The following is a 14,962-nucleotide window of genomic DNA, read 5'->3' as shown; positions in this document are numbered from 1 at the left end:
ACTTACGATGGACCAAATCATGACTTTGGTAGGATGTTTCACAGTCTGCACAGCACAATCGGGGTGGTACTTTTCACCAGGGTGCCTTCATACAAACTGAAATTTATTTACCAAAATTATGAATGTGGACTCGTTACTAAAGCAATCATGAAACGAAATGAAAAAAGCCATTAAGATTTGATTTAGGAATGACCTTGAACTCAGAAAATACATTTATCATACTGTATGTAGGCAAATACTATACACTTTTAATGATACTCACTGATTTCCAGAAGTTCAAATCTCAATGCTTGTGCTCCTTTGCTCATGCAACATGTTTTGATATCATAGCAGCAGTTAATTTTGGCTTTCAGGCAGGCCTACGAGCCTTGAAGTTCATCTGTGAAAGTATGCGCCTGTATAGTTCTTTCAGATACAATGATGCCACTCTGTTCCAGTTTTATTTTAGTTTCTTTTGTAGATTGCAAGAAATTTATTTCATTATTAAGCCCGTATTGCTGACCTTAACAGCGTTATGAACTTTTGGGAAAAATTACACGTTTACAATATGACTCTTGTATTCCTTTTTTTTTTTAGAATAATATTATCTTATTGGAACATGTTTCGTCCTCATAGGGACATCTTCAGCAACAGTTCAAAGACAAGAATGGAACAAGGATACATTAATACATATTAAAAGACACTGGGTAATTCTGATGATTTGTTCTGTCCATGTGCCGATTAAAACATTAAACGTTGTCACTTTTGCTATGTATGCAACTTAAATTAAAATATATAAAATTGATCACGAACACCATTATGATAATACCTCCCTCATTTGTAAAATCTTTAGGCATAGAAAAACTCTGGTAATTAGTTACTTACACGTAGTTTCAACTTAGTGGCAGTTAAAATCTTGATGTGTTTATTCGATCTGAATTGAGTTTTGAAGGAAAATTTCAACTTCCTTTTTTTACTGAAGGCTTAAAAGTACACCGACCAAATACCGGACTTGGTTTCAAGAGATGTTAAAGCGGAAGGAACCTGTAAAGGAAGTAGCAGTAGTTAAGAGAAACAAATTCAAGAAAATTTTAGGATGTAATGAAGAGAAAATATATCCGAGTACTTACATCCTCGCGGGTCTTATGTTATTATGATCAACCTATGTGCTGTTCTTGAACTGAACTGTGGGTACGCTGGTCACTTGCCTGAAGCAGTGAGTGTGTAGGGGAAGGAAACTCAGACAGAACAAATAATTTTCCATTCACTAGTGATAAATTTGACAGACATAGAATTAGGCAACACAGAGACTAGTATTTTAGGAAAAGTCCATAAACATAATTGCCCTTTTTTCATCTAAGCTGAAAGGCGTAATAACTGCAACAGTGGAAGCAGAATGTGCTATGTTGCCCTTAGATAAACGGGATGAGATTAGGTTCAAGGTTTAGAAAAAACTTTCAAATTTAACCAATGAATGTAATGTGACCAATCCACAGATTCCCAAAAAAGCTTTCAACACATTGAAACAAAAAATTAAAGACAATGATCTAATTGTCACCAAAGCCAACAAAGGCAATGTGATGGCCATCATGAACAAACAAAATTAAGTCCAAAAGGCTGAATCTCTCTTTTCGGATATATCATTCAAGAAAGTCATAAAAGATCCGACTAATAGAATTCCGAAGAACCTCAAACAAACACTAAAGAATACCTCTTTCATACTTAGTGAGCAGGAAGGGCATAAACTTATTAATATGAATCCTAGTATCCCCTTAGTGAGAGTGTACCAAATGCTCATAAGAACGGAGTACCTATAAGACCTATAATTTTCAAGAACAGCCCAACTTACAAGTCCTCAAAATTAATTCATAATTGTTTTAAAAATATTGTACTTTTCAGAACAAAAAGTCCATTAAAAATTCTGTAGATTCTTTTAAAATAACTAACTTAGGATTACAACCTCATCATAAACTACACTTGTTTGATATTATAAATATGTATTCAAATATTCCAGTATCAGAAACTATTAAATTGGTTAAAGCTAACCATTACAGATATAGTAAACTAAGTAAATATGAAACAGATGAATAATTCATGGCTATTTTAGAATGTGTATTATCAGACAACTATTGTTTCGTTAAGGGACTAATTCACTGAACTAGTATTAACCACAAAGATAGAACATACTATTTATTGCACACGACGCAAAAACATGATACATACACATGGCTACCGCCTTTATACATCCCGCTTTTGTCTTCAATGTCCCATCAGGCCTCACACACCACCGAGTCCAAGTAAACATTGATATCCTGCCAGTGTCCACCATTTTTGAGGCCAAGAACAAATAAACATAACCAAATTTTCGCAACATCCTCCCACCTTTTAATCACATGATTAAAACCACTAAATTCACAACCAAAACAAAACAAAGCAAAGAAAAATCTACAAACTGAGACGAGATGGGATTCGTATCTTCCTCCCACATCTTGTAGTAACCACTCGTGGAACAGTTCTGCTAGAGACAGGCACAGCAGGGCTCTTCTCCTGGACCTCTTCTTCATTCTGCCACTCAGTAATGGGAGTTGCTTCCAGTGGATAGATGTTCTGCACAGGCCGGTCCAACTCACCACCAGCAGTCTTCACCTTGACCACCCTGATGACATTGTCCTTCCCAGGATATACAGCAACCACTCTTCCTAAAGGCCAGTCCATTCTACGTGCTCCATCACTTCCAAGGATCACTACTTCCCCAACCTTTAACTCTCGACGGGGGTTTGTCTGACCTTTCCCCGGTTTAAGTTGTCCTAAGTACTCTATCCTGAATCTTTTACGTAATTCTGTCCTCAGATGCTGCATATATCTGAATCTCTTTCCGTGGCTTATCTGATCAATGTGATCAATATCGGGCACTCCCACCCTAGGAATATCCTGAAGAAACATTGCTGGAGTCAATGCTAGTAAATCATCACTGTCTTCAGATAAGTAAGTCAACGGTCGGGAATTAATAACTGCTTCAGTGTCCATTAATACCGTCAACAGTCCCTCGTAATCCAAAGAGGAACGACCTAAGATTCATCGCAACAACTTCTTTAGCATCTGAACAATACGTTCCCAAAACCCTCCCCACTATGCAGCTGTGGGAGGATTGAATTTCCAAGCGATTCTCAGACAACTAGCTTCTGCACTCACTTTCGTCCAGTCAAGATCACGGAACGCATTTTCAGCTCCCACAAAATTCCTTCCATTATCACTGTAAATAACATTTGGTCTCCCTCTCCGAGCAATAAATCTTCGTAACGCTTGAAGGAGCCCTGGAGTAGACAAAGTCCTGATGAGCTCAAAGTGTACAGCTCTGTAAACAGCACATGTGAATATCACTATCCATGCCTTTTCACCCCTGCGGAGATGTAATGGGCCAGCCAAATCCACCCCTACAATCTCAAAAACAGAAGCATCTCGAATTCGATCCTCAGGCAAAGGTGCGACCTCTGTGGTAATTCCTTTCACTTGGTATCTTCTACACTTGACACAGCCAGAAATCACCTTTCTTATGGTTCTCCTACCATTGACGATCCAAAACCGCTCTCGCAAAGTAGAGAGCAGAACTTGTACTCCAGCATGAGACAATTCCAAATGTTTCTCCATAATCATCATGTGAACTAGCTTATGGTTTGCAGGTATCAGAATGGGAGTAAGGAATAATTCTTCATCCTTTCTTCTTATTAACCTCGTCTTGACCCGAAGTAACCCACTTTCATCTTCAAACACATTGAGAGATTTGAGGGACGACCGCTCCTTTTCTCCAAGCATATCTTGCGTCACAATCTTCCATAGCCTCCTTTCAGCCATTTGCAACTCTTCCACTTCAAGTTCCTTTGAAGTGTGTCGTCCTCTCCTTCCGGCCGTGTTGTGGATGAATCGCAAAATCCAAGCTGTCATCCTGACAACTTTCGTGTACTTTGAAAAATAATGAAGATACCATTTTTCTTCTGGTTTCGCGGAAACTAAAACAGTAGAAAGTCCTTTCCTTTTCTCTTCGTTGACCTTTTCTTCATCAGGCATGACATCGTCATTAGGCCACTCAGAACTGGGGCATCTCAGCCACTGAGGACCCTCCCACCATTTCGACATCAGGAGTTTGGTAGCGGAGCATCCCCTGGAGGGTAGGTCAGCCGGATTATTCACTCCACGCACATGATTCCAACTATCAGGGCTCGACAATTGTTTAATTTCTTTCACCCGGTTGGCCACGAAAGTTCCCCAGACTTCTTTCCTCTTGATCCAGCAGAGCGCTGTTGTCGAATCCGTCCAATAATAAGTTGAAAGGTCTCCAATTCCTAAACTTGCCTTTACGGAGGAAGCAAGACGAGCTGCAATTGAAAAAGCTAAGAGTTCCAACCGAGAAATAGTAGTTTTCTTCAGAGGTGCTACACGAGATTTCGCCTGTAAGAGTGTTACATTTGAATTTTGACCATCTTGTGATCGAAGGAATACAACTGCGGCATATGCTACGCCGCTCGCATCGCAAAATGTGTGAAGGCTCCAAGATTCCTGTGTTTCACAAGGTGCTATTTGTCTAGGAATTTTAATATCAGGCAATACGTTCAGTTCTTGAAGCCAATTTTCAAACTTTTTCCTCATTTCGTCCCCCATTTCTTCATCCCAGCTCATTTTCTTCCGCCAACTTTCCTGTAACAGCAACTTGGGTACTATAGAGACAGGGCAAGTAAAACCGATGGGGTCAAAGATGCTCTGGGCAGCAGCCAATACATTCCTTCTAGTGATCTTCTCACCAATCCTCGATACGTCAATTTGTTCACAAGAAAGAACATCTCTTGCTTTATTCCATCGAAGACCTAACACTGAAGTTACCTCAGAAGCGGATGAATCTCTTTCAGAAGAATTTAGCCAGTTACGAAGATCGAACCGTGCTCTGCTCAGCAATGCAGTAGATTCTTCCATAAACATACATAATTCCTCCTCATTGTCCACAGAAGTGATGCAATTATCGACATAAAAGGAGTTTTTCAACTTTTCAGCTGTCCCTCGGTAGTCTGTACTATGTTTCAAGTGTAGATCTAACACTGCTTCCAGCAGAAATGGGCTGCAATTCAGTCCAAATACTACTCGGCAGTGACGAAATGCCTTTAATTCTCTTCTCACTATATCCTTCCACCATAAGAAGCGTAACCAATCACGGTCCGTTTCTTGGACAGATATCTGAAGAAAAGCCTTTCTAATATCCGAAATCACCCCTATCCTATTCTTCCGAAACATCAAAAGAAGTGTGGGGATTTGTAGTAGCAAATTAGGTCCTTTCTCGAGGCACTCATTCAATGAAGGCGTATCCTTTGACTTGCAGGAACCATCAAAAACTGGTCTCACCTTAGTGGTAGAGTTGTCTTTAAATATTCCTCGATGTGGTAAGTAGTAACATCGATCTTTGTTTTCTTCCTCTGGAACCTCTTCAATGATGTCCTCATTTACCCACTCCTGAAACACCTTTCCGTATTCCTCAAACTTTCCTTCCTTGATCAGCCTGTTCGAAACAGAGATCAATCTCTTTTCCGCTATCTCCTTGTTGTTCCGTAGATACTGACGGCTCTCCAGCCAAGGTAACGCAACTTCATATCGGCCATCGCCATTAATTCTTACTGTATTTTGAAAGTAGTTACGTGCGGCTTCTTCCATTTCTTCTCTCGATTTGTTTTCCACTGGATCAGATATGTTTATGGTATCCAAGTTCCATAAGTCAGCTATCGAGGCAGATTGAATGAACAGTGAGGTTGTATATGGAGCTAGAGTGTCCTTCTCCCCTTCCTTCAGTCTGCCTGTCACTGTCCAGCCAAGCGCAGTCCTAACGGCTACCAATCCTGATTCAAGCTTATGCATTTCATCCATCAAAATATTTCTAGCAACATCAGCTCCTAGAAGAACTTCCACGTCAGTTGGATCACTTCCCACATCTGAGAGCCATATCTTTTTCTCTCTCATCTCCTTCATCCAGGGCCCAAACTTCAACTTTGGAATTTTACCACAAATTACCTTCTGATCGATTAACTGCAATGTTGTACTATATGAACCATCGCAGCTGCTCACCTCTACGTTGTACACATGGTGGTCTTCTTCACAGGTCTCAGCGCCTCCAAACAACTTATGAATCATCGTCTCTGTTTTCAAAGGTTTGTATCCCATTTCCTCAGCCGTCTTCTTCAAGATGTAGGATCTCTGGGATCCACTGTCTATCAATGCCCGGACCTTCTTCTGTTTCCCCTTATGTGTCAGCTTGATACACAATGTTTGAAGAAACACCTCCTTTGTGGCACTCTGAATGTTCATGGAGATATTGCTCTGGTTTTCCCCACCTTCCCGAGTTCTAGGTTCAAGTTTCTCTTCAGCCCCTTTCACATTTAGTTTATGGCACATAATAACAACATGAGGGTTAGTGCACAAGGGGCATCGAATGTGTGCCTTGCAATTCTTAGCTCTGTGCCCTAACTTCAGACATGCAAAACAACAGTTTTCTTTGGCTAGCTTGTTACGCTTTTCTTCCAAGCTCATTTGTTGAGCAAGATGACATTCCTTACTCTCATGTGGTTTACTGCAAAACACACACTTTCGCTTCTTGCCATCGAATTTCGCAGAGAACAATGAACTCGCAGTTGGTAGCGATGTATCTTCAGAAATTTTCCCTCTTCCCTTCTCTTGTTTTTTCCTATCGGCTAAACCGAAACCTGCCTGCGCAAAGGTAATCCTTTCTTCTCCCTCCACTTCACGTTTAAGGAAATTAAGAAGAGTCTCCAGTTTATCTTTATGTGGACTGATAAAATCTTCATTCCCTGATGATTGATTTCTGAGCCATACCCTTAAAACATCTTCAGGTAAGCACGATTCTACCAGGGGGAACAACATTGACCCATATTTATCTCTGGTTACACCTATGGATTCTAATGCTCTTAACTTGCTCTCTAGTGTATCATACAAAGCGGCTATCCCTGATTTATCTTTCTTATGGGACACATTCTGGATAACTAACCCAATAAGCTCCCTAACGTAATACTCAGTCAAAAGATCTTCACGTCCAAAGCGTTCCTTCATACACTCTATAACCTTTGGATAGTTTTCGGCAGTGGCAGGGAAGCTATCTACCAGTTCTCTGGCTCGACTGTCAGGTTTGGTACACTGAATCAGATACTGAAATTTATCTTCAGATTCTATATCACAATCATCACGGATTCTTTTAAACATGCTCCAGAATCCGAGCCAATCCTTTATTTCCCCCCCAAACTTGGCTAGTTCCAACTTAGGTAGTTTTAAATTCTTTTTAGCTGTAGATGAAATATCCGATCTGTGATCTTTAACTATGCCTACATTTTCAGTACATAAATTCGTCATCTTTAACTTAACTTCGTCCAAATTGTCTCTATATGTTTCAATTGCCTCGTACTCATGGTTATAAACATCGTCCTCTTATTCCAATGTTAGTTCTAATATTTTTTCATCTAGTGGGGAAAGGTCAGCACTTAACCTCTCCAGTTTCATCAGCATCTTCTGTGCCGATTCCAGCTCAACTACTTCACTAGTTAAACTTCGCATTAGTTCGTTATACACCTTTGTAAACGACGCCCGAATTGGTTTACGTTGTTTCACTAATCTTTCCATGGTCGTGTGCCGGTATTTTTCACTGACAAAAGAAATTTTACGTACCGTATTCTATCGCAATTTTTCTTACTGTACGCGTTATTATCACGTCGGGGTCACCATATTGTTTCGTTAAGGGACTAATTCACTGAACTAGTATTAACCACAAAGATAGAACATACTATTTATTGCACACGACGCAAAAACATGATACATACACATGGCTACCGCCTTTATACATCCCGCTTTTGTCTTCAATGTCCCATCAGGCCTCACACACCACCGAGTCCAAGTAAACATTGATATCCTGCCAGTGTCCACCATTTTTGAGGCCAAGAACAAATAAACATAACCAAATTTTCGTAACAACTATTTTACATTCAACGGTTTATTTTACCAACAAGATCTCCCCATGGGTGCTCCAGCCTCGGGTATACTAGCCGAAATTTACAGTACAACAATTATTTAGAAAGGGCAAAAATTCTCAATAATATTGAGGGAATTTTCTTCTGAATGCGGTATGTGGACGATTGCCATAATTGACCTTAAAACCATGAACAGTAGCTTGATACAGGAACAGTTGCACAAAATAGATCCATGGGTTAAGTTCACACTAGAATCCAAAATAAATACAGTGAAAACTCTTCAATTCGAAGTTGATTAATTCGAAATCAGGCCTCTAAACTATGTAATTCGAAATCAGTACTGTAATCTGGTTGCTGTAGAGCAGCTAACAAGTATAGTCATTGTAGACAATTAACAACAATGAGCAGTATAATAGGTAGGCCCTATTTCAGTTTTTGAGGAATTAAAGCTTTTTCTGCTGCTTCCTTGTTACTTTTTTTTTAAATTGTATTTGCAACGAGCCATGTTATTGTTGTGAGGTACACGTGTAGTACAGTCTTGGAGTTATTTTTGTTCAAGTTTCTTAGAGTCTAAATTGGTTTATAATGGATATTGCAAGCAGACAAAACATTGGAAATGGAGTCTTCTCATGTGCCTGCTGCCTAAAGATGCAAAATGACAATATTGACAATATTGTGAATGCAATGGATATATTAGATTTTATTTTGAATTTTTACAGAAATGTACCTAAGCAGCGCATCATTGACTTGTATTTCAGAAAAGAATGACATTGTTTCTCAGTGTTTGGCTCACGAGGAGGATGTTGAAATGCGTTATTGTTGAAACTTAATTTGTATGTTGACTACCATGTGAATAACTTTAACATATATTGGCCACCCTGTCATACATAGTTTTCTTGCGTTTTCATTTGTTTCCATGTGTTTTGAAACATCGAGGTATCAATGATTTCAAATGAAGTCAGATAGAATATTGAGTGATCATAGTATCAGGATGTAAATATGATTGCATCCTGGATTATAATCAACTTACAATAGTTATGCGAGTACTTCATACCACAGATAACTCTAGGATTTATTTTTCACCTTAAATATTGGATATAACGCACCACAGACTGGAAACGATTTGGTGGCACACTTAACCTGATTTCTCGCCTGTCAACCGTGCATTACTCGTCAATCTCAAAGTTCTTGCTGCGTCCCCTTTTTATTACTGTATTCTTTTCATGGTTGTAGACACTGCCTGTGAATTGTTTCCAACTGCCTAATGGAATTCGCTACAATCGCACATCCTTTCTGTTGATAGCAGGTGATTGACAATAGTTTTATTGCTTCAGTTTATCGTTTTGAAATTTTTGAAAAAGTAATAAAAAATGGATAGGTGTGTTCTAAACATTCAGGAAGGGTGGGCCTGTATATTTAGGTATGTCAATTTTAAGACTGATGAACCCTGGACTTCTTTATTATTACATAAATCTCTATACCGCATACCCAGTTTTTGCAGCTTCCTTTTACTCTTATATTCTAGACTGAAAAAAATGGGAATTATTATCTTTCTTACAATTTTTGCTTTATTTGTCTTGAGAATCGATGGTATCTGGGTTTGAGTCGCAAATACAACACTAACTTACATATACTCAGTATTTTTTTGTTATGCAGAAATTCGTTTAATTTGAAGTTACATAATTCGGAAGACCAATTTTTATGTGCTGATCACCTCGAATTATCGAGATTTTACTGTAATTTTTTATACCTGGCTACAAGTAGAAATCATGGCAAACATTCCTGTGGCATATTCAAAACTCCCACACGTAGGCTACTGTTAATACAATAAAACAAGTTTTGGCACACCCTGCAGCTCAGAAGAGAGCCACCTTGTATAGTTTAGTTTATAGAGCCTTCAATATTCCATTATCTGACAAGAACCTCAAAAAATAATTGAATACAATTCATCTTATAGTGAGCAGGAATGGATTTAAAATAAGTTTTCTTGATAACATTATTAATAAGATCAAAAATAAACCAACTCTGCTTAGAGAACTGAAAAAGAAAAAGAAAGCTACACATTATTTACCTTTAATAATGAAATCATCTACTAAATCATGAATATTTTTAAAAATCTGATCAATTAACAATAATGCTCATTGGATTTGCAACTCCCACAGTGTGAATAGCAGTAATAATAAATTCATAAGTGTACAAGTTGAAATGCACCCAATGTCAGGCCGGTTATACAGGCCAAACTGGTCATAGCTCCCATATATGATACAGTGAGCAAGTTAATATCAAGAGATACAATAAATTCTCAGCTGTGAGTAGTCATATGTCTGATTTAATCATTTATTTACTTCAGTTGATAAAGATCTATCGATTGTCTGATTAGCCAGTAAAGGTACTCTAATCATCTTTGAGAACATATTTATCAACATGATAACTTGAATGGAATATCCAAAAACATAAACACCTTATTTGAAGTAATTATTAAACATTTTATGCAACACCGCAACAAGCAAGAACAACCATTTACTCCTGCTCCCCACTCACTCCCCTCAACCCCTCATTCCTTCCCCTACACGCTCACTGCTTCAGGCAAGCAACCAGCTTACCCACAGTTCAGATCAAGACACATACCTGCCAACCCTTCCGATTTACCCGGAAACTTTCTGGTTTTTAACTTGTCTTCCGATTTTCCGATTTATTTTTACTTCTTCCTATTTTTTGACCAATATAACTTCTAGTACCGGTAGGCCAATACTCTTCCCCTAGTATACATTCTTGTGTGCTTGTGTAATTTACGAAACCTCGTTTTCAAGCGTATTTATTTGATGCTTTATTTCGTGAGTGTTTCGTTCGGCGTCTTCATGTATCGTGTTTCCCGCTCACCACAGCAGCATGTGCGCTTTATACAGCTGGGGATTTGGGGCAGCAATCGTCCTGCAAGCAAGACAGGCTGGCGCGCGCGCTAGCAACTCAGTTAATCGGGTTGAAGGAATGATTTTTGTTGTTATTGTTGTTCGCTCGCTGTTAACGTCGTTTCTGTGCATAATTTCGTCGGAGTTGTGGGCCACTTTTTTTCCTTGCATTTCTATGCTTTCCCCCCACTACCAAAGTCATATGTTAATAATGTATGGGACATATTGAATTATTTTGTATGTGGTAGTTTTGCGTATTTAAGTGCATAATTTTAATGAGTTGAATGTTTTTAAGGCGTTGTGTTGGTGACAGTTTCGGGTACTTTATTTTCTTATTATGGTCAACAAATATAACAAACGTTATCTCCAAGTGTTCAGAGATACCTAAAAATATTCGTTCGTTTTACCGTCTGATAAAGAAACTACCGTATTTTCTCACATATTTTACGCATCCCAATATTTGTAGGTCCATAGTGGAGAAAAAGAAATGTTCACGTATTTGACGCATCCACAACTTCGAACATCCATCACGGAGCTCTGGATGCATTTCAAAATAAAGATGTCAACTACTCAAGTAGCAGGCTTCCTATTGCGAAAGCGGGCATTCCAAATAAGGGCAACGTGCTGTTATTAGCCGGCAGGAAATCCCACTGCACTAGTTTAACGAGTGTTTTGGGTACTGGTACGGGACATTCTGTGATCTCAAAATTGTTTGTCAGTCCACAGTATTCGAGTAATACTTCATCATACAAACTTGCGGTGATCAGTTACGCTGAAACATACGGGAATAGGGCAGCGGGCAGCAAGTATTCAATGCCCAAATGAAACTTGTGCTACCACGGCGACAGAGGTGGTCATCAAGCGGCCAACAAGTCTACCAAAGTATTTCGCGGACCAAAAAGCGGCAAGTTTCCGCAAGTAGAGGAAGATCTGCTTAAATATATGATTTTCTTACGCAACGTTGGATAAGCCATTTCTCACAAAATGCAGTAATTTAAAGAATGAGAAATAGCCACTGCACATGGAATCAGTGTTTTAGATTTGATGGTTAGCTGAGGCTTGATTAATTTTATGAAGAGAAATGGACTTCCTCCTCGACGAAGATTATCATCATGCCAAAAAATGATGAATGATTTAAACCATTTTCATCACTTTATGATTGAGAAGCGTAAAGTGAAGGAATATTTGATCTCCCGTATGGGAACCGCAGTTCAGACGCCAATCAGTTTCCATATGCCACAAAGTCAAACAGTCTATAAGAAAGGAACATACAGTGTTATCGTACGCGCTACCAGAAACAAAAAACAGTGATGTACTGCAATGCTTGCTGTAACAGTTGATGGCAGAAAGCTTGCACCTTACACTGTTCTAAAACAAAAAACAATGCCTAAAGCAAAATTTCCGCGAGTGATCCACGTTCATATTCATCAAGAAGGGTGGACACATCACTCGTACAAGATTGGATACGAATGATTTGGGGTAATGTAGTAAGGTCCCTCCTTCGATGCCCGGCCCTTCTCGTGTTGGACATTTTTTTTTTTTTGTCGGTATGTCATTATTATGACATTACATGAATTGTACTTTTATTAGTTCATGTTTATTTCAGGTCGTATTGTCAGCTCGTAATGGGACTTCGATCCCACATGTCTAATTTACCTATTTGACTTTTCAGAAAAAATCTCATGCCGGAATTTTACGTCAAATGATGATAACCGCAAATGAGTTGAACCAATCGTGTTTATATTATATTTGATGTATCTTTTAAATGTACCGTAAATGGATTGTAAATATCTAAATTCCTTGAATAATTTAAGCATCCAAAGTTTTCACCTGTATTTTTCGTCATAAAAGTGCGTTAATTACGCAAGAAAATACAGTATTACGGTATGCATTTTGTTGCATGTGTCGGTGTGACATAAATATTATTCGCTTAAGTGTCATAAATGAGAATGATTAGGTACATTTTCTTGTAACCAATGTTTTGTTAGTTTAAGATTTTAAATTTAATGGTCATTTCGCATTGTTACTGTAGATATGTATGCCTTTTATCTTGACCTTTTGTTCACCTAGACTGTGGTGGAATATATGTGATGAAATCCAAAAATTAAAATCTTCCTCTTTTTGGCTTCTAAAAGTTGACAGGTATGAAGACAGCACACAGGCTTATCATAATAACATCAAACCTGCGAGGATGTAAGTACTCCGATATATTTTCTCTTCATTGCAGCCTAAGATTTTGTTGAGTTTGTTTTTCTTAACTACTGCTTCTGCCTTTACAGACTCCTTCCACTTTAACATCATTTGAAACCAAGACCGGTATTTGGTCAGTGAACTTTTGAGAGAAGTTCCTCCTCATGAATCACAAATGAATAGAACTACAGCCTTCAGTAAAAAAAAAAAAAAAAAAAAAAAAAAAAAAAAAAGGAAGTCGAACTTTTCCTTCAAGACTCAATTCAGATCGAATAAACACACCAATATTTTAACTGACACTAAATTTCAGTTATGTGTAATAAACTAATTACCAGTGTGTTTTTATGCCTAAATTGTTTACAAATGAGGGATGTGCTGTCATAATGGTGTGATGCAAGTATAATGGACTAGTATAACTTGGAAACAATTCTCTAAACCCATGATTAAATAGTGAAAATATCAAGCTCGAGTAGTAGGTGTTGTTGTTGCTGTTGTTGTTATTATTATTATTATTATTATTATTATTATTATTATTATTATTATTATTATTATTATTATTATTATTATTATTATTATTATTATTATTATTATTCCGAGGTGTCTGTGGAACAGCAGAGGTGAAAGAAGGTGCGGGCTGGAATTGGTCTCAACTACAAAATTAAAGTTAATTTAAAACTTTAACAAAGGTTATATTTTCTTTTCAAAATCAACCAATAACAACAACAGAGTAACAGGTACCAAGTAGCAGGAAAACAAGTTAAGAAATTACATTTGCTGGGGTTTAAGCCCCGGGTGAATAATTAATGAGCTCTAAGCTCCACTTTACCAATCTGCAACAAGACTACCTGGGGCAGAATTCCCCTGAAATCAAAGAGCACTTGCTCTCACCTAACACATTCCGGCCTTCTGGAGGCACTCAAAACCTAATTCGAAACGAGCGAACCGGCTCTCAGTTACTCACGCCTATTTAAGGCATCCTCGACTTTTACAATCACTTGCCTGCAGGCACAACTTACAAATTTACACAGGGGTATCATGTACCCAATCTACTGGGCCTACTCAGATAAAAGGAACAGGTTAATTACATGGCCCAAAATACCAAATTGACTGGAGGCGTAGCTTGCACTCCTAATACACTTTTAAAACCTACTTGGCACTGGGCCGCTTACACAAGGGCTAATCCCATACTAAGGAGGTGACTCGTATAAGAAAACTTTATTACATTAAGAGAAGAAGAAAATCGGTAATGAAAACGTAGTCACCTCAAAACAATATGAGTGGGAGCTCGAGAGGGAAGGGCACTCTCTATCCCAATTTGTAGTTAAAGAGACGGAATTTTTACCAAATGTCTTTTACATTTTAAAGGTAGGTTACATGAGAAAGGTTTCGAACCTGCCCTGGGGGTTAAACTGCTGAGCTAGCAAGAAATAAAGTTATTAAATGGCCATTACCTTATTGATGAAGTGCTGCCCGAAGAAAGAGGCGCTTCCCGCCCCCTGCTACATATTCACACACTAAGCAAGATGTCGATGGAGTGGCCACGAGCCATGAACCTCAGCAGTTTTATACCCACAAGGAAGCTTCGAGACCTTTCATGAAATAAAAGCGCCACACCCCTTCCCTTTATTGGCTAACATCAAAGGTTACACACAACATGAACAAGAAACCTAGGATTGGAGGAAAATTAATTTAGAAAATTCGGGATTGGCTGAATTCAAAACAGGCGGAAAGAAAGGATTTATATTGCCAACCCACAAACCACAGAACAAAATTTAGTAAAAACAAAACTTAGGAATACAATATTACTTCAGGAGACTACATTCCTTTATACCAGAGTGCGTTATCATAGTTTTTGGTAGAGACATCTGTTAGAGA

The 14,962-nt window shown here is 38.4% G+C and overlaps 1 protein-coding gene across 1 annotated transcript in view; it reads left to right on the top strand.

The window, feature by feature from the left end:
* The window catches only part of PolZ1 (DNA polymerase zeta catalytic subunit), a 409,350-nt gene that overhangs the window by 280,533 nt on the left and 113,855 nt on the right, over nucleotides 1-14,962 (top strand). The gene's annotated exons all lie outside the window — the stretch shown is intronic.

The sequence above is a fragment of the Anabrus simplex genome, chromosome 1 (assembly GCF_040414725.1).
Source record: "Anabrus simplex isolate iqAnaSimp1 chromosome 1, ASM4041472v1, whole genome shotgun sequence".
Classification (NCBI taxonomy): domain Eukaryota; kingdom Metazoa; phylum Arthropoda; class Insecta; order Orthoptera; family Tettigoniidae; genus Anabrus; species Anabrus simplex.
Note: the sequence above shows the minus strand (reverse complement) of the source record. Positions and strands in the feature narration are given on the sequence as shown.